Consider the following 19,226-nt stretch of genomic DNA (forward strand, 5'->3'; position numbering starts at 1 on the left):
CTCTTGGTGTATAAAATCTCCTTTATCAGGGTTTGCCTAACCATAAAAAAAAGGATGGGGAAAACACCTATATTCCCCTCCTGCTCCTCTTTCATTCTTCCAATGGGCCACGCGGTTCCCTCAGAGGAAAAAAAAAAGAGAACAATACACCAATCTTATAGGTTCATTCCCCCTTTCCCTCTGCTTCTCACACAGAGCTGTGTAATGTGGATAATTTCAAAATGCCATATGGTGCCCTCAATCCGTGCACAGATTTTCCTCAGTGATGTGTGTGGGAACGGCACGTACAGATCAAAGCCAAACCATTGCTCTGAGAGCCTCGGCAATTTCAGTAGCACCGGGGAATCCAGAGTCTTCTTTGATCCTGGAATATTTTTAGAGAGTCTTTTATTTTCTGGCATGCTTTCTCCGGTCTTTGGAAACATTGGGGACATGGTCTCCTGGTTGGCCACTGAAGAAGAATTACCCAAAGCAGAAAAGGGGATTTGGACCATCAAAATGCGCTGGATGTTCTTTGGAGTTTTGAGCGGCAAAACGTTGCTGCCATGGGGTTGCCAACTTGCAGATCTCCCAGGATTACAACTGATCTCCAGCCAATAGAGATCATTTTCCTTGTAGAAAACAGCTGCTTTGGAGAATAGACTTTATGGCATTAAAACCATTAAAACTTTATGGCATTAAAACCATTAAAACCACTGCTCCACCTTCCCATACTTCAGTGCTCTGATCCGTACTCTTTCCGATCTGCTGACACATACACACATACATAGATAGTTCTCCCACGTCTCTGATACATTTGAATCACTCCACCTCAACCCATGCAGAGTTTCCTGCCTGCAGAGGAGGCTGCCTGTTGCATCTCTGCATGAATACCTACTGTGAGTTGGCTTTCTTTCAGTCAGCAGACATACCCATCTCAGGGTCACTCTGACTTCCTCAGTCAAAGTAGATGAAAGCAGTAGAGAAGTGCGGCATGAAGGTGGGCCTCCGTTTTTAATTTGTGCAAAGTGCTCTCAATCCTCTGAGGTTTGGGAAATGCGTCTTTGAACGCTGCGAGGGAACAATGGAAGAAATGAGGTGGATAAACCTAAGTGAAGATAAAAGCAGGCTTTTGCAGGAATCCCAGTCATGCAGAGAGAGAACTCATTTGCCAGCTTGGCAGCTTCACACACATGCATTCCAGTGGATGCACACGTGTGAGGAGTGGAGTTTGTTCCCGTGATCCTGTCCTCCCACTTACGCTCTTTCTATCTCTTTATAAAATGTATATCATGCCCTTCTGTCCTGTCGCCCCCCCGCCCCCCGCAAGGCAGCTAGCCATTAAAACAGAGTGCTGGAAAACCAAAAGTATTTTATTTATTTATTTATTTATTTATTGTTGCATTTTTATACCGCCCTCCCCCGGAGGGCTCAAAACATAGTGTAGGAAGTAAAATGCAAACATAAAAAACCACCATCAAAACATAGTGTAGGAAGGAAATGTCACTGAAGGAATGTCAGACAAAACAAAGAAGTCTTCACCTGCTGGAACGAGACAGGGATAGAAGTGGGAGGGACTACCACATTTTTGGTGCCATTACCGAGAAGGCCCAGGTGTTCCGCACAACCAAAATAAAACATTTTGAGGCAGAAAACAAAACATTCCCTTCAAGGAGTTCTGCAGTGTTTATAGCTCACCGTTTTTTTTTTATTTCCAGCTTGAAAACATTCCAGTGCATCCTCAATTTTTGCGCTTCTTTCGTTGAAACCTTTAAAAAACATTTTGGCTTGCCGTTCGTATCTTCTTAAAATGTTTCCCACACCTCTCTGCAGTTTCCGGGCTTCCTCAGTGCCATTTTCTGAGCTCGCTCTGTTGTCTTATCCAGAGGCGTAGCTGAGCAAAGGACGGCCTCCGCGTTTTCCACCCCCCCACAAGGGCCACTGTGTGTGCCCTCCCCCTTACCTTATCCTGATGGTGCATGTGGGTGGCCGTGGCGTGGGGACCCATGGGGGGGGGGAGAAAATGCAGAACCCTCCATCCCCCCTCTGCTCCGAGCAGGGCAGAAGGGTTTTCCTGCTCCGTGCTGCCGGCTCCTGCAGCATGAGAGCCAGCGGCAGGTTGCAGGCCACCGACACAATGCCCCCTCTTCCCCATGGAGCAGGCAGTCACCTGTTGGGCAGAGGCATTTTCCTGCTCCCCACTGTTGGCTACCACAGAGCAAGAGGTGGCGGCACAGGGCAGGCCGTGGCCACCATCGGGTGGTGGGGAAATGGCAGCTGCAGCCTGCCTGGCGCCACTGCCTCCTGCAGCACCTGGGACGAGCCGCCACGGATGTCCCCATTGGCCTCTAGTCTTATCTGGTTTTTTTTTGCCAGTTTTTTTTTAAAAATTGGGGGGTGATTTCTTTGAAGCTTTGGGTGCACGACCTATGAAGGCTCACAGCACAAGGCTTTGAAGCATCAAATAACTGGATCCAGGAGGAGTAAAAAACAAACAACACTGGAACAAGGAGAAAATGGGGCCAGCGCAGCATCCCCCAACGGGTTCCGGAGCTTGTGATCTTTGATTCATTTTTTATCCTTCTGGCAGGGGGACATAGGAGGCCAAATGTCCCTGGGCAGAGGCCATTTAGTCAGGGATGGAGCGAGGGGGGAAAGCGCCTGGTGCATCCTCCGCCCCTGCCACACCAACATCCGCCCCGCCCCCTTGGAGCTACGCTGCTGCATTTAGTCATGTGTGTGGGGGTGTGTGTGAAAAATGGCCCCCCATACTCCTCCTCCTTTCCCCCAGGTCCAAACATTGACTTCAAAACCTGGTGCAAAAAAGTTGTTTGGCTGTAGTGGGGGAGGGCAGAAAACTCAGATTTTGCACTGGGCTATATTTTCCCTAGATACACCGCTGAATTCTGGCTCCTCTTCCACAGGCCCTTCATCCTCAGAAGGCTGGTTCATGACAGATCTTCTGCATGCATGGGAGCATGCAGAAGCGTACCAGGGGTAAATGGCGCCCGGAGACAAATTGTCTCCAGGACGCCCCCCAGGCTCTGCCCCCACTACCCTAGCTCTGCCCCTGAGGCCCCAGGCTCCACCCCCACTGCCCTCAATCCCACCCATGTCACCATAGACATGGGCAAGGACCAGACTTTCCCTGCCAGCTGGGCTCCCAGCCAGAAGAGACTGCAGTCCCGCCCTCGGAGACATTCTTTTATAAGCACTGAGGCCAGGGAGTGGGGCTTGGGGAGCAGGAAGGAGGGGGACTTCCTGCTCCCCAAGTCCCACCCCCAGGCAAAAGGAAGCAGAGGTGAAGCCTAGGAGACAGTTCCAGCACTGGGCAGCACGTCTACTATCCCCCTGTAATAACTTTCCCCTAGCCTGACTCATGGAAGCAGAAGCAGAAGAGTTGGATTTGTATCACCCTTTCTCTCCTATAGGAGGCTCAAAGGGGCTTACGAACTCCTTTCCCTTCCCCCCTCCACAACAAACACCCTGTGAGGTAGGTGGGGCTGAGAGAGCGCCGAAGAACTGTGACTAGCCCAAGGTCACCCAGCTGGTGTGTGTTGGAGTGCACAGGCTAGTCTGAATTCCCCAGATAAGCCTCCACAGCTCAAGCAGCAGAGTGGGGAATCAAGCACAGTTCCTCCAGACTAGAGTACACCAGCTCTTAACCACTATGCCACTGCATGGGGGAAAACCCCCACACCCGGAGTAGCAAGATAGTTGGAGCCATCTGGGCGCTGGCCTCCGGGTGAACTCCCCTTGCTGCAAGGGGGCACCAGCCACCAGCAGCCCCCACCCGGGCATGTGGTTCACAGGCTTGCTCCATCCCCCAGGCCTCCTATGGAGCCTCACAACAAATGGGGAGGGCTGGCACGCAGGCTCCTCCTCCTCCACTGAACGGATCAGTTCCCATGTGCAACCCGTCAGGCTGTGACAAATGAAATGTGTCGTGTGGACAAATACTTAATCAGCAGAGTTAATGCAATAATGAGGCAGAGACCAGTTGCTTTTCTGAAATAAAGTTTACTTACTACAGGGAAGGGAAACTTGGGAGAAAAACAATAAACATCTTTCTTACTAGCTAGCACCAACAGCCAGCTTGCTGCTTAAACTATTACATGGCTATGGATAGAGTGAACTGACCACGTGCAGAGTGCAACAAAGAAGATATATCTAAAGCCTACGTGCAGACCTGCATGTAGCCCACCCAACCAATAGGTATCAATTACCTGGTCCCTGACTTCTGACCTCACTAACTAATTAGCATGCAACAATTAACTCCTTCATTACTGGATTGTGTTACTGGCACTTGCCAAATCCCATCAAAATGCAAATAACAACGACCACCACCGTACACAGAATGCCAACAACAAAAAACTCAGACCCACAAGGGAGGGAGGGAGGGAGGGGGGGGGAGAAGCCATCAGTGCTCAGGTGAGAAGAGGTGCGGGATGGCCCAGGCTGACCATATAAGGCCGTGGCCCCGCCTCTTCTAGGCATGTCCCTTGCTCACGTTGGTAGCTGGGCAACCCAGTCCCACACTGGGCTGGATGCCGGCGCTGAGTCTGCCCCTCTCCCTGCCCCACCCCTGGGCAGCAACGTCAGCCAAGGAAAATCTCAGCTGCTCTTTCTGCATGCCTCGAAAGCAACCCGGATTGTTTCCAATTGCTGCCTGCATGGATGCATGTGAACGTGAAAGCAGGAAAGCGGGTTCCTTCATAATGACTACAACCCATTGCAGGGGGTTGGACTTGATGGCCCTTGTGGTCTCTTCCAACTCCATGATTCTATGATTCTACATTTGCTGTTCAGAATCGACCTCTGAGGTAGCAGTGACCTTCTTCCTTGAGTAGGACTTTCCAGTCTTCTTGAGCTGGTCGGAGCTTTTTGGATTTTTAAGGATGAGGAATGTGTGAGCCATAAATTGGCTGTCCTGGGAGTTTCACCAGAGAAGAGTCTGCAGCTCATGCGGAGGAGTGGGGAATCAAACCCAGTTCTGTGGATTAGAGTCCACCGCTCTTCACCACTACACCCCGCTGCCTAATGAGCAGGTGTTGCAGGAGCAAATGTTTAAAGGGAAACCTTCCATCTAAAAAAATTGTGTAACAACTTACAGCACAAACACTTTTGCATTGTATGTTATTGTACTAAAGAAACACCCCCCTGGGTTGTAGAAACACCAACAATTAACAGCTTGGATGAATCACGCTAAGCTCTCCAAGAGACACGATGAGTGACCCTCTCCATAGAGACTGCAAAATTGACAGCATTGCCTTTAAAAAAACTGCCTCGCAGCTAAGCCAGCTTCCCAGGTGGAATTCTGCCTCCCACAAAAACCACGCAGAAGTTTTGCCTGGTCCTTTCTCCCCCCCCCCCCCCGCTTTGCTGACCAACAGGTGGCCCTGAACGGAGACAGGTTGGAGTGACTCATGAGACAGGCGGCGTTCGCACTCCCGGCTTCATGTCGACAGCTGCCTAACTGTCGCCGGTCTGCGTGCATGGCAAGAAAGAAGGCCTGCTGGGAGCACACGCTGTATTGCTTGGGCAGACGCTGTTCCTTTGCTGTAGCATTCCTTGGTGTGCCAAAGAGAGGGAATGCAGCGGGGAATGTAACTGGAGGCCCTGGGTCTGTCTCTCTTACGACTAGCAGAGTAAATAGAATTGGTGAAGCATGGAGGTTTCCTGGAATCGATCATAGAATCAGAGTTGGAAGAGACCCCCAAGGGCCATCAAGTCCAACCCCCTGCAATGCAGGGACACATAATTAAAGCACTCCTGACAGATGGCCACCCAGCCTCTCTTTGAAAACCTCCAAAGAAGGAGACTCCACCACACTCCGAGGCAGTGACAAAGGGAGGGGAAGCGGCGCCCAGGACATGAACTGCTTGCACGCCCCCTCCTGCCCTGAAACGCCCCCACCCCCGCCATGTAGCTGCAATGGCGGTGCCCGGGGCAAGCTGACCCAGATGTCCCCATTGCAGCTTCACCTCTGTTCCAAGGTAGTGCATTCCACTGTCGAACAGCCCTTACTGTCAGGAAGTTCCTCCAAATGTTTAGGTGGAATCTCTTTTCCTGCACCTTGAACCCATGACTCCAGGTCCTGCAATGGGGAGCTGCAGAAAACAAGCTCGCTCCCTCACCAACAGGACATCTCCAGACTTCAGTTTCTCTGGAAGAAATGACTGCTTTGGGAGAAAGATTTTATGGCATTATGGCCCACTGAGGTCTCTCCCATGCCTTCCCAGAGTTCAGCCCCTAAATGCCAGAGATTTCCCAAGCTGAGCTGGCAATTTTCACGTCTGAGGAAAACGAACCTCAAGATGGCACCTCACAGTGCCCACGCATGCAGACTGCGATTCACTTCTCTGACAAAGTATCTTTTCCCCAAAGGCAAATTGCCTATCCTGGCTTTCCTCTACCACAATAAAATGTGACATTGCCAACCTCCAGGCAGGGCCTGGAGACTTCTTGGAATTATAACCAAACTCCAGATCTCAGAGAACAATTGCCCTGGAGAAAATGGTTACTTAGAAGAGTGGACTTTAATAATAATAATAATAATAATAATAATAATAATAATAATAATAATAATAATAATAATAATAATAATAATAGTTTGGATTTATATCCCTCCCCCTCTCTCCTGTAAAGAGACACAAAGGGGCAGACAATCTCCTTTCCTTCCCTCCCCACAACAAATACCCTGTGAGGTAGGTGGGTCTGAGAGAGCTCTGAAGAACTGTGACTAGCCCAAGGTCACCCAGCAGGCATGTGTTGGAGTGCACAAGCTAATCTGGTGAACCAGATAAGCCTCCACAGCTTGCTGCAGAGTGGGGAGTCAAACCTGGTTCTTCAAATTAGAGTACACCTGCTCTTAACCACTACACCACATTGGCTCTCAATTATACCCCAGTGAGTCCCTCCCCTACTGAAGCCCCACCCTCCCCAAAATCCACCCCCAAATCTCCAAGAATGTCCTACAACAGAATTGACAATAGGGGTGAATTCCCCTGGCAAGTCTCCAGATATTCTAGTCTCTGTTACAAACTAACTTAAGCGCGCCATTCTCTCTCTCAGTTTCCTGTCTGAAAGAACATTTACCTACTTTGCAGGGCTGTTGTTAACAACTGAAACAAAATAACCTACGTGAAGCATATGTGAATGCTGAGAGGCAGCTCTGGCTGAGAGTGACTGGCCCAAAGTCACCAGCAAGCATCCCTGGCAGAGTGAGGATTTGAACCGGGCTGTCTCAGATCTTCGCTCAGTCGGTTCTAGACTGCGTTCTAGCCTCAATCTACAGGGATCAGATTCCTGCTTAGCCATCAAGCCTAGTGGTTAATGTGGTGGGGCAGCCACTTGTCTCTCAGCATGATCTACCTCAAAGGGTTGCTGTGAGATAAAATGGGGAAAGCCCCTATGTACCAGTACGAGCTATTTGCAGAAAAGTTGCTATTTAAATGGCAATATTCCCATTGTGCCCACATCAATGATATTTTAAATGAGAGCGGTAATTACAGCGGCAAGTGTATTCAATGAATTTTTCGCCCTTTCTCATATGCTCTTCAAAGCACCACCGGCAGCGACCATGATAATAATAATAAAAAGATTGACAAATCCGTGTTCGATGGCAGCCGCGATTCCTCGCCGAGGAGGCGAAAAGTGCAGAACAAAAGAGATTTGCATTCTGAGCGAGGCACCAAACAGTCGAGGGTGTTTTCATGTTTCGTTTGGTCTCTGAAGCCTTCGTCAGGCACTCACAAGCGGCAGGTCCCCGCGAGCCCCTCCAAATCCTGTTTCCATGGCACTCCTGCAGGCTGCACCTCAGGCAGATGCGACTGAAACGGATCCTGGCAGCCTGTTTTGAATAATATCGCTGACATCGGGCACCTGAGCTCACGTCAAGGGGAGCAACAAGTAGGAACGGGGAATAATGAGTGGAAGTCTTCTGCTTTCCCACAGTTGGCCGAACTGCAGACACGAGTCTCTTTCTGAAAAATGCCGCATGCATTCTCCCCTTCCCCTCTCCCCCTCCCTTTCCCCCCAGGGGTGGTGGGCAAGGACCAGATGACAGGCCCCCTTCCCCTTTCTCTCCCTCTCCCCAGGGTGGGTGAGCTAAGAGCAGATGATGGACCCCTGCCCCCTCCCTACGGTGGGTGGGTCATGACTAGATGAGGGGCCCCTCCCCTTCTTCCTCCCTCTCTCCCCCCCGAATGGGTGGGCCTCGACCAGATGACAAGCCCCCATTCCCTTCCCCTCCCTAACTCTCTCCCTCCCTTTCCCTCCAGGGGAGGAGGGCAAGGACCAGATGACGAGCCCCCTTCCCCTCTCCCCATCCCCACCCTTCCCCCCAGAGTAGATGGGTCACAACCAGATGATGGCCCCTCTTCCCCTTTCTCTCCCTCCTCGCCAGAATGGGTGGGCCAAAAAGCAGATGAGGGCCTCTCCCCTTCTTCCTTCCTCCCCAGGGTGGGTGGGCCTCGACCATATGATGGGCCCCCTTCCTCTCTCCCCCTCCCTAACCCTCCCCCTCCCCCCAGGGTTGATGGGCTACAACCAACCAGATGATGGGCCTTGCTCTCTCTGCTTTCCAGGGTGGGTGGGCCATGACCAGATGAGGACCCCCTCCCTTTCTCCCTCCCTCCCTTCTCCCCAGAGTGGATAGGCCACAACCAAATGACAGCCCCCTTCCCCTTTCTCTCCCTCCTCCCTAGGGTGGGCGGGCCATGACCAGATGAGGACCCCCTCCCTTTCTCCCTCCCTCCCTTCTCCCCAGAGTGGATAGGCCACAACCAAACGACAGCCCCCCTTCCCCTTTCTCTCCCTCCTCCCTAGGGTGGGACCAGGACCCTCCCTCCCCCACAACCAACCTCCCTTTCTGACCTCCCTCCCTCCCCTGGATAGGCCCACATGACCAGATGAGGACCCTCCCCTTGACCCCTCCCTCCCCTCCCCATAACTACAGTCTCTCCTGACCCATGGACCCCTCCCCTCCCTCCCAACCTCAGCCCCTACCTGCCCCAGAGTGGACCTCCCTCCCCACAACCAAACGACAGCCCCCTCCTCCCTCCTCCCCATGACCAGATGAGGACCTCCCTCCCTCCCCCCCAACCAAACCCCTCTCCCCTCCCACCTGACCCTCCCCTCCCTAGGCCACAACCAACAGCCCTCCCTGACCTTTGACCCTCCCCTCCCTCCCCAACCAACGACAGCCTCCCCTCCCATGACCTGACCTCCCTCCCTCCTTCTCCCCAGGTGGATAGGCCACAACCAAACGACAGCCCTCCTTCCCTCCCATGACCCTCCCATTCCTCCTCCTCCCCCAGGACCCATGAGGACCCCTCCTCTCCCCAGGTGGATAGGCCACAACCAAATGACAGCCCCTCCCTCCCCAGGCCATGAGACCAGGACCCTCCCATTTCTCCCTCCCTCCCTCCCCAACCCACCTCTCCCTCCCTCCCTGACCATGACCCCTCCCTTCCTCCCTCCCTCCCCTCTCCCAAACCAGATGAGGACCCCTCCCTCCCTCCCCTCCCTCCCTCCCTCCCCAGGTGCCACAACCAAATGACAGTCCCCTTCACTGCTCTCCCTCCTCCCCATGACCAGATGAGGACCCCTCCATTTCTCCCTCCCTCCCTCCCACAACCAAATGACAGCCCCTTCCCCTCTCCCTCCCTCCCCATGACCAGATGAGGACCCCTCCTTTCTCCCTCCACTCCCCAACCAAACATCCCCCTCTTCTCCTCCCTAGGGTGGGCGGGCCATGACCAGATGAGGACCCTCCCTCCCTCCCTTCTCCCCAGAGTGGATAGGCCACAACCAAATGACAGCCCCCTCCCTCCATGATCTGAGGACCCTCCCCTCCCCCCTCCCTCCCCTCAGGACCATGACCAGGACCCCTCCTCCCTCCCTCCCTCTCCCCAACCAACAGTTCTCTCCCTCCTCCCTAGGGTGGGCGGGCCATGACCAGATGAGGACCCCCTCCCTTTCTCCCTCCCTCCTTAACCAAATGACATCCTCTCCTCCCCGAGCAAGGATCTCACGGACCCTCCTCCCTTCTCCCCCAAATGACAGCCCCCCCTTCCCCTTTCTCTCCCTCCTCCCTAGGGTGGGTGGGCCATGACCAGATGAGGACCCCCTCCCATTCCTCTCCCTCCTCCCCGGGGGGTGGGTGGACCATGACCAGATGAGGACCCCCTCCCTTCCTCCCTCCCTCCCTTCTCCCCAGAGTGGATAGGCCACAACCAAATGACAGCCCCCCCTTCCCGGCCATGACCCGAGGGACCCTCCCATCTCCCTCCCTCCCGGGGGTGGGTGGACCATGACCAGATGAGGACCCCCCCCCCTCCCTCCCTCCCTCCCCACAACCAGTCGACCCTCCCCCTCCCTTCCTCCCGGACCCCTCCCTCCTCCCTCGACCATGACCAGATGACCCTCCCCCACAACCAATCGACAGCCCCCCCTTCCCTCTCCCTCCCTCGATCCATGACCAGATGAGGACCCTCCTCCTCCCTCTCCCCACAACCAAATGACAGCCCTCTCCTCCCTTTATGACCAGATGACCTCTCCCATTCCTCTCCCTCGACCCGGACCCTCCCTCCCTCCCTCCCTCCCCATGGATAGGCCACAGCGAAATGACAGCCCCCCTTCCCTGGCTTATGACCTCGATGACCTCCCATTCCTCTCCCAGTGGGTGGACCATGACCAGATGAGGACCCCCTCCCTCCCTCCCTCCCTTCTCCCCAGAGTGGATACGCCACAACCAAATGACAGCCCCCTTCCCTTTCCCTCTTCCTCCCCTCAAGCATGACCTGACCTCCTCCCTCCGGAGGTGGGTGGACCATGACCAGATGACCCCTCCCTCCCTCCCTCCCTACAACCAAATGGACAGCCCCTCTTCCCTCTCCCTCCCCGGGCTGGGTGCACCATGGACCCTCCCTCCCACCAAGCGACAGTTCTTTTCTCCTCCCTCCTCCCTAGGGTGGGTGGACCATGACCAGATGAGGACCCCCTCCCTTTCTCCCTCCCTCCTCCCCAGAGTGGATAGGCCACAACCAAATAACAGCCCCCCCTTCCCCTTTCTCCCCCTCCTCCACAGGGTGGGCGGGCCTTGACCAGATGATGGTGTTACATAAAGCACCAGTTGCTGGTGTTAAATCACCCGACTGGACAACAAATTGCAGCCCCCACCCCCTGGAGAATTGCAAACCTATTGGGATTGAGGACAAATTAGCTCATGCTCAAAAATGGGGGTGGGGGTGGGGGTAGGCGAGAACTCCTCTAGATGAATCATAAGGTTCACCTTGCCTACCACATCACAGTCCTGATTCGAATCCCATTCCTACCCTCCCGGCCCCAGTGACGACCATTTACTGTCATCTGACAATATTCTTTTTTTTTTCATTTGTACCCTGCTTGATTTCCTAATTGAGACACAAAACTGCGGAACCCATTGTGTCCCCTTCCCCCACTGCCCTCATTCCACTTTTTCCTCACAGCAACAGCCCTGCAGGTTAGGCAGCTGGGCTCAGGTCAACTGGTCAACTTCCACGGCAGAACGGGATTCGAACCTGGTTGTTCCAGGCCTTAGGCCCCTTCTGCGCATGCAGAATCATGCACTTTCAATGCAAAATGTGCTTGCAAACAATTGTGAAAGTGGATTGAAAGTGCATTATTCTGAATGTGCGGAAGGGGCCTTAATCTAACCACCGTGCCACACCAGCTCTCCGGCATCCTTTGTAAAGATGCTCAAGAAGACTCCTTAATGACCCAAAAGCTCTTGTTAAGCATTCTCTTAAAGCAGTTCCTTGCTTTGAAAGAATCCACATTCCCCATGTTTGGCTTGCTTAGTGAGCCACATATTATGGGAAGGCGATGAATCTTGATCCAATAAACACCCTGCTAGCGACTGCAAGTCCTCTCTGGCGGCCTGCTCCACCGCAGCGCCCTCTTGCTTATTTCTCATTTGAATTTGTCCATTGATTCTCCTTATCAGCAGCCTTCTGCTGCTGTTTGAAGAGTCCTTTAACAAAGGCACTTAGACGCCATAATCAAGTCACCTCTTATCCTCCTTCTTGATAAGCTAAGCGGCTTGACTTTCGTGAGTCTCTTGCCAGAAGGCTGCTTTCTGATTGCAAAATTACACTTTCGGTGTCTCGCCGAAGGCTTTCATGGCCGGAATCAACTGGCGGTTGTGGGCTTCTCGGGCTGCGCGGCTGCAGCCCGGTAGCTTTCCACTTTCAACGTTTTGCCCGCATCCAAGGCGGGCATCTTCAGAAGCATGTCATGGATGTCTATGAAGATGCCAGCTGTGCCAGAATAGGCCTAGTTTGACTGCAGGCCCCACGCCAACCAGCCCTCTCCCAGGGCACTCCCGCACATGCGGAATAATGCACTTTCAATCCAATTGCAATTGCTATCCAGCTGCAAAGTGCATTATTTTGCAAAGTGCATTATTTTGCAAAGTGCATTATTTTGCATGTGCGGAAGTGCCCCCCCCAGGGGTTCCCAACTTCTCCTGGAAGGGCTTTCTCTCTCGCTAGGGTAGCTGTTGCCTCCACCTGACCTTTGTAGGGATTTCCCACTGGGAAGTAGAAGAGTTTGGATTTATATCCCACCTGACTCTCCTGTAAGGAGACTCAAGGTGGCCTACAAGCTCCTTTCCCTCCCTCTTCCCACAACAGACACCTTGTGAAGTAGGTGGGACTGAAAGAGTTCTGGGAGGTCACCCAGCAGGAATGTGGGATTGGGGAAACACATCTGGTTCACCAGATAAGCCTCTGCCCCTCGGGTGAAGGAGTGGAGAATCAAACCCGGTACTCCAGTTTAGAAATCCACCTGCTCTTAACCACTTGACTACACCATGCTGGGGAGGGCCAGGGTCCCCCAGCTTCCTTTCCAGTTTTGAAATCTAGCCTCTGTGCCTCTCCCTGCCCTTCTCCTGTGTACTACAGGGATGATTTATGGCCTGGTGCATCCCTGAAGGATTAACCACTTGCCACTGCCAGCTTTTCTCTGGGTGCCCTCCTTTCCCAATAGTGTGACCAAGACGGTGGAGGTCTATGTGGCACAGAGAACTGCGACCAGCATCCAATCTTAAAAAGTATTTATTGAAAAGAGAAATGTTTACAAGCATACTTTTAAGCATGGCACCAGACTGAGCAAGGGATCTAAAAAAAGAAAGAAAGATAAACACAATTCCACTGTACACACCCTATCAGTTGTCAACCTTAAGTTGTCTTAAGGTTAGAATATTACTGATCTCACAGAACTCCCATTACCTGGAAGATTGTGCCAACTCCCTGGGCAAGCACATGGTCAAAATGGTTGCTCACTCCAGAGGTCAGGCACAAGCTCTGCCAGCATGAGAGGCAGCGTGATGTAGTGGTATAGTGGTGAAGAGCAGGTGGATTCTAATCTGGAGAACCGGGTTTGTGTCCCCACTCCACCTGAGGGGCAGAGGCTTATCAAGTAAACCAGATGTGTTTCCACACTCCCACATTCCATCTCGGTGGCTTGGGCTAGTCACAGTTCTCTCAGAATTCTCTCAGTCCCACCTACCTCACAAGGTGTCTGTTGTGGGGAGAGGAAGGGAAAGGAGCTTGTAAGTCACCTTGGTGAAATCCTCACTGGCGATTAATCCTGGGATAGTCACCCGAAATATCCAGGTTCCCTTGAGATCGTCTCACAGCCGAACCACAGAACACAGATCAGTCCCGTTTCTGGTGCTCCCCTCACCCTCATCATGGGATTTTCCTGGACCTGCTTGTATATGCACCTTTTTGGAAAAAACAACAACACTCCAATGGGAGCTAATAGGAGATGGGGGCTACACATTTGAGGGTCCATACCTTTGGCCCCCATAAACCAAACTTCACCAAACCTGGGTGGTATCATCAGGAGGGTCTCCTAAAGATACTCTGAAATTTTGGTGCTGCTAGCTTAGCAACTGCACCCCTGACAGCAGGCACCCCCCACAAGGGGCAGGCCTAGATATCTTCACTAGAAATGTGCTGCAGCGAGGATGTTGGAACCTGGATGAAAAGGTTTCAAAAATTCTAGATTAAATTTTCAGTGGGAATTTGACCCATGAGTCTCCTTACAGGAGAGAAAGGTGGGGTATAAATCGAAATTCCTCCTCCTCCTCCTCCTCCTCCTCCTCCTCTTTTCAATGGTGCAGTCAGAAGAAGAAGAAGAAGAATTTGGATTTATATCCCCCCTTTCTCTCCTGTAGGAGACTCAAAGGGGCTGACAATCTCCTTGCCCTTCCCCCCTCACAACAAGCACCCTGTGAGGTAGGTGGGGCTAAGAGAGCTCCGAGAAGCTGTGACTAGCCCAAGGTCACCCAGCTGGCATGTGTGTGAGTGTACAGGCTAATCTGAATTCCTGTGATAAGCCTCCACAGTTCAGGCGGCAGAGCGGAGAATCAAACCCGGTTCCTCCAGATTAGATACACAAGCTCTTAACCTCCTACGCCACTGCACCCTCACTCTTTGCTCCCAAGAGTTATATCACTTCCCAATCTCCACCCCCTTGACCTGGTCAATCTGGGTCAAGGCATCTTTTCCTGCTGGATCCAGATGTCCTCTTCCTGATGTCCTTCTATCATTTCCAGTCCTCCCTATCTGTGATACCTGCTTAGAGAAGGCAGAGTTGTGTGTGCTTAATCCATTTCATTGGCTCTCACTACCTGTATGAGCATCTCTAAAGGGTAGCTGAGTAGGGGTGGCAGTCTGCTCAGAGAAAAGAAAAAATGTTTAAAATGCTCCCTTCAGGCCTCAAAAGGGAGTGGGGGAGCCATTTCTTCACACCAGCCATAAATGCAGGTGACATAGTAGGGGAAAAAGTGACCAGACCACGGCCACACAGCCTGAGAAGCTGACAACAGCCCGCTCTTTTTCAGTCTTTCTACCTATTCCTGACATCCTTTTCGCTTTGAACGTGACCGCCTGTCGGGGCCAGAAATGTAGTAATTTGTGTGTCCAAATGTATATCCGTTTGCTATATGGCAGTGGTGGCGAACCTTTGGCACTCCAGATGTTATGGACTACAATTCCCATCAGCCCCTGCCAGCATGGCCAATTGGCCATGCTGGCAGGGGCTGATGGGAATTTTCGTCCATAATATCTGGAGTGCCAAAGGTTCGCCACCACAGCTATATGGCCTGTTGTGAAAAAAACTATTTCCCCAATTAGGCCCTTTGCTGCGTGATCTTTTCATTGTGGATAGGCCAACGTTGGTCATTTGGCGTCATAATAGCCCCACTTGACCATCGGCCATCCAGGGAATTCATCGCTGAGTTCAAGGGCTTCTGGGAGCTGAGGATAAGAGGAAAATCAATGGAACAACTTGATCAGCCCCTGCAACAAATCAATTAAGAGGTTGTGGAAAGTTCCCACTGTGGTCTTCTGCTACGGCTGGCCGTGCGTCTTTTAAGCCTCTTGCTTGGCAGGATAGAGATGGGTTGGCTTAACGCAATCAAAGCCTCTATGGAGCAAGATGATGCCAAGAGTGGCTAAGTGCAGCGGGGCCGTGGCTCTGAGGTAGAGCATCTGCTTAGGTTGCACAAGGACCCAGGTTCGATCCCTAGCATCTCCAGTTGAAAGGACCAGGTGGCAGATGAAGCGAAGGTTAAGGCGGGACATGATAGCTATGTTTAAATATTTGGAGGGATGCCACGTTGAAGAGGGAGCGAGCTTGTTTTCTGCTGCCTCAGAGACTGGGACACGGAGTAATAGATTCAAGGTGCAGGAAAAAGAGATTCCACCTAAACATTAGGAAGAACTTTCCGACCATCAGGGCTGTTCGACAGTGGAATTCCTTGCCTCAGAATGCCTCCTTCTTTGGAGGTTTTTAAACAGAGGCTGGATGAACATATGCCGGGAGTGCTTTGTGTGTTCCTACATGGCAGGTGGATTGGACTTGATGGCCCTGGTGGTCTCTTCCAACTCTACGATTCTAAGGACTTCTATCTGAGATCCTGGAGAGCAGCTCCCGTCAGAGCAGATGCATCATGGGTCTGATCAATAGAAAACCACTTAACATGGAAGCTGACCATCGTCATTTCAGAAGGAATTGGGGCACACTGGAGAGGGGGCACAGCTCAGTAGTGGAACATCTGTTTGGCATGCATAACTCACTGGCTCAGCCTCAAGCATCTCCAGTTAAAAGGTGGTAGATGGTGTGAAGGACCGTGGAGATCTGCTGCCCGGCAGAGCAGATGCCTCAAGGGTTTGGCCAGTAGAAGACATCTTCATGTGCAAGTTGACAGTCATCACTACAGAAAGAAGCAGCGCACATTGGAGGCTGTGGCACAGTGGTGGAGTTGCTGCTGGGCATACAAAAGGTCCCAGATTCAGTCCCCATCATTTCCACTGGAGAGGCCTTGTGGCTCAGAGGTAGAGCATCTGCTCAGCATGCGGAAGGTGCCAGGTTCAATCCCCGACATTTCCAGCTGAAGGTATCAGGTAATAAATAGGTGATGTGAATGAGATTCTACCACTGAGTCATGGCCCCTCCCGTGATTTTTTCCGAGCCGGGCTGTCATGAATTCCAATCAGCTGCAGCCGTGCCCGGTGGGCTCCCAGACGCTTGCCATGTTGCTAAACCTCCCTCCAGCTCCCAAGCGCTGCTCCTTGACAGGAATCGAACACGTGTTCCATCGCAGCTTAATCACAGCCAAACTAGATTAACGGCTCATACTAATTACCAACTTCTAACAGGTTTCTCGGGTTTGGAGGGGAAAACCCCCCCCCACACCATTTTGTTTCCAGATGAAAAATGCTCCCGTTTGTGATACTGCAACGCTGGCCACAATTAGTTCCTTTAGAAGAAAACAGTCCCCAATTTACTGGCATCCTCTTTGTGGCGATGACGGCCTTTTAAAGTACAATTGTACAAAGAGAGATTTGTTTGTTTCCATCCCCCCTCCCCAATCCGCTGTGTTGCCCACAAGGGTCTAATTAGCTAGTTACAGATGCTCATATCAGTAATATCTTCTTCCCTAATTTCCCCCCTCTGTAAGTAGGGTAACGTGTAGCACAGATTGTTGGCCTCGAGGCATTCAGAGATCAACAACTCTCTTTCTGTGATATCAACCCTCCTGTGAAATGACTCGGTTTCCCTCCACAGAATTCCTAATGAAGAAGCCGAGGGGGCTGGACTTAGGGATCATTATGGGATGAACTGCTGTGCCCTCAAAATGGCGAGCAGTGGTAGCAGTGGGTTTGCTTTGTAAACATAGCTTGCCTTTGAATACAGGTGGATTCTAACACATGAGAGATTGTTGTGGCAGCAAAAAAGAGGACTCATAACATTGCGTGGGCTTTTATACATGTGTGGTCTCCTTTGCACTGAAGGTATGTTCCCTTTGGGTTTGATTCTCAGTTTTGCACATGTATCCCCCTGTTTGACAGTCACTCTGCCTTCAGATCAGAGAATCCCCATGTTTCTAAAAGCTCAGAAACTGCTATTTTTTCTCTCTCCCTTCACAGGGAAAGCAAAGGAGACCACTGTGCATTTAGCTTTCCTTGGGTTTTCTCCTCCTTCCTGCCTTCCCCCACCAGACCTAAGCAGTTCCTCAGGCCACCATTTCAGGACGATCAGAAGGGGCTTTAAAAAAAAATAACTCCGAATTAACACTGGAGCGATAGACCATGTGAAATTGACAGGAAATTGACATGGCCTAGTGAAATTTGGCTGCCAGTTTTGAAAAACACTAGAGTCAAGACAGTGACTAATTAGCTCCACACAGACACAGGATGACTATAGACAATCAAAGGGAACAAAGGCCAGACTACTATTCAGATGCCTCACCTATTGACCTTTATTTATTATTTATTTATTTTATTGGATTTTTATACCGCCCCATCCCCGGAGGGCTCTGGGCGGTGTACAACATTTGCTCGCAATTAATAACATTTAAAAGCAGCGATCCAAGTTTAAATATAAATTAAATTAAAATCCAAGATGTAAGGTGGCGTCCAGCGTTTCAACAGCATAAAATCCCTCCCTCCCCAAGATGAAGGGAGGCATGACGAAGCCTCAGTGATGGAATCGCGGGCTCCAGGTGTTGAGGTGTGGGCCACAGACGGCACTATTAGCGGCTGGGTCCGGCGTCTGGCGGAACAGTTTCATCTTACAGGCCCCCCGCGAACCCTGCATATCCCGTGAGGTCCGACAGCTGGAGGGAGAGCTGCCCACCAGGTCGGGCCAGGGCTGTGTAAAGTCCTGGTCTGGCATGGAGGCCAGCCGCATCACCAAGGGCCAGGGACCACTGGCAATAAGTTGGCCTCAGCCGGTCGGAGAGGCCGCCTAGGGACATATGGGTGATGCGGCCCTCGAAGATACGATGGTCCCAGGTCGCGGAATGGCCTTAAAGGTCAACACCAACATCTTGAAGATGATCCGGAACTCTACTGGAAGTTACGCAGCTGCCGCAGCACAGGCTGGATGTTCCCGGCGGTGCTGCCTGTAAGCAGATCGTGCTGCATGGTGAACCAGTTTTTAAACGCCGATCAGACGAAGGGAAGGCCCTACAGAGCGAAGTTACAATAGTCAAGTCTGGAAATCGCTGTATGGGATCACTGAGGCTAGGTCCGCTCTGGAGAGGAAGGGCGCCAGCCGCCGGGCCTGACGGAGGTGGAAGAAGGCAGCCCGGGTTGTATAGGCCACCTGGGTCTCCATTGTGAGAGACAAATCCAGGTGGACCCCCAGGCTGTGAACGGAGGGGGTCGGTGTCAATGTGACCCCCTCCCACACTGGCGGCTGGAAAGTCCCTCCCCCCCCCTCACGACCAAGCCAGAGGATCTCCGTCTTCGAGGGGTTCAGTTTTAACCTGCTCTGCCGCAACCAACCAGCAACCGCCTCCAAACAGTGCTGGAGAGCCACAGGGGCGGCGGCTGCTCCCCCCTCCATCAACAGAATGAGCTGTGTGTCATCAGCGTACTGATGGCAAATCAGCCCAAAACTCCGTACCAGCTGAGCAAGAGGTCGCATATAGATGTTAAATAACAGCGGGGACAATAATGCCCCCTGGGGTACACCGCATTGAAGCGGGCACTTCCGGGAGGCCTGGTCCCCGCACCTCACTTGCTGAGTCCGGCCCTGGAGAAACGAGGTTATCCACTGAAGGACAGTGCCCCGCACTCCGGAGGCGGCCAGGCGGTGGGCCAAAAGGTCGTGGTCGACCACATCAAACGCTGCGGTGAGATCTAACAACACCAGCAGCGCCGATCCGCCCTTGCTATCTCCAT

This window comes from Sphaerodactylus townsendi, linkage group LG17, assembly GCF_021028975.2.
Source record: "Sphaerodactylus townsendi isolate TG3544 linkage group LG17, MPM_Stown_v2.3, whole genome shotgun sequence".
Lineage (NCBI taxonomy): Eukaryota > Metazoa > Chordata > Lepidosauria > Squamata > Sphaerodactylidae > Sphaerodactylus > Sphaerodactylus townsendi.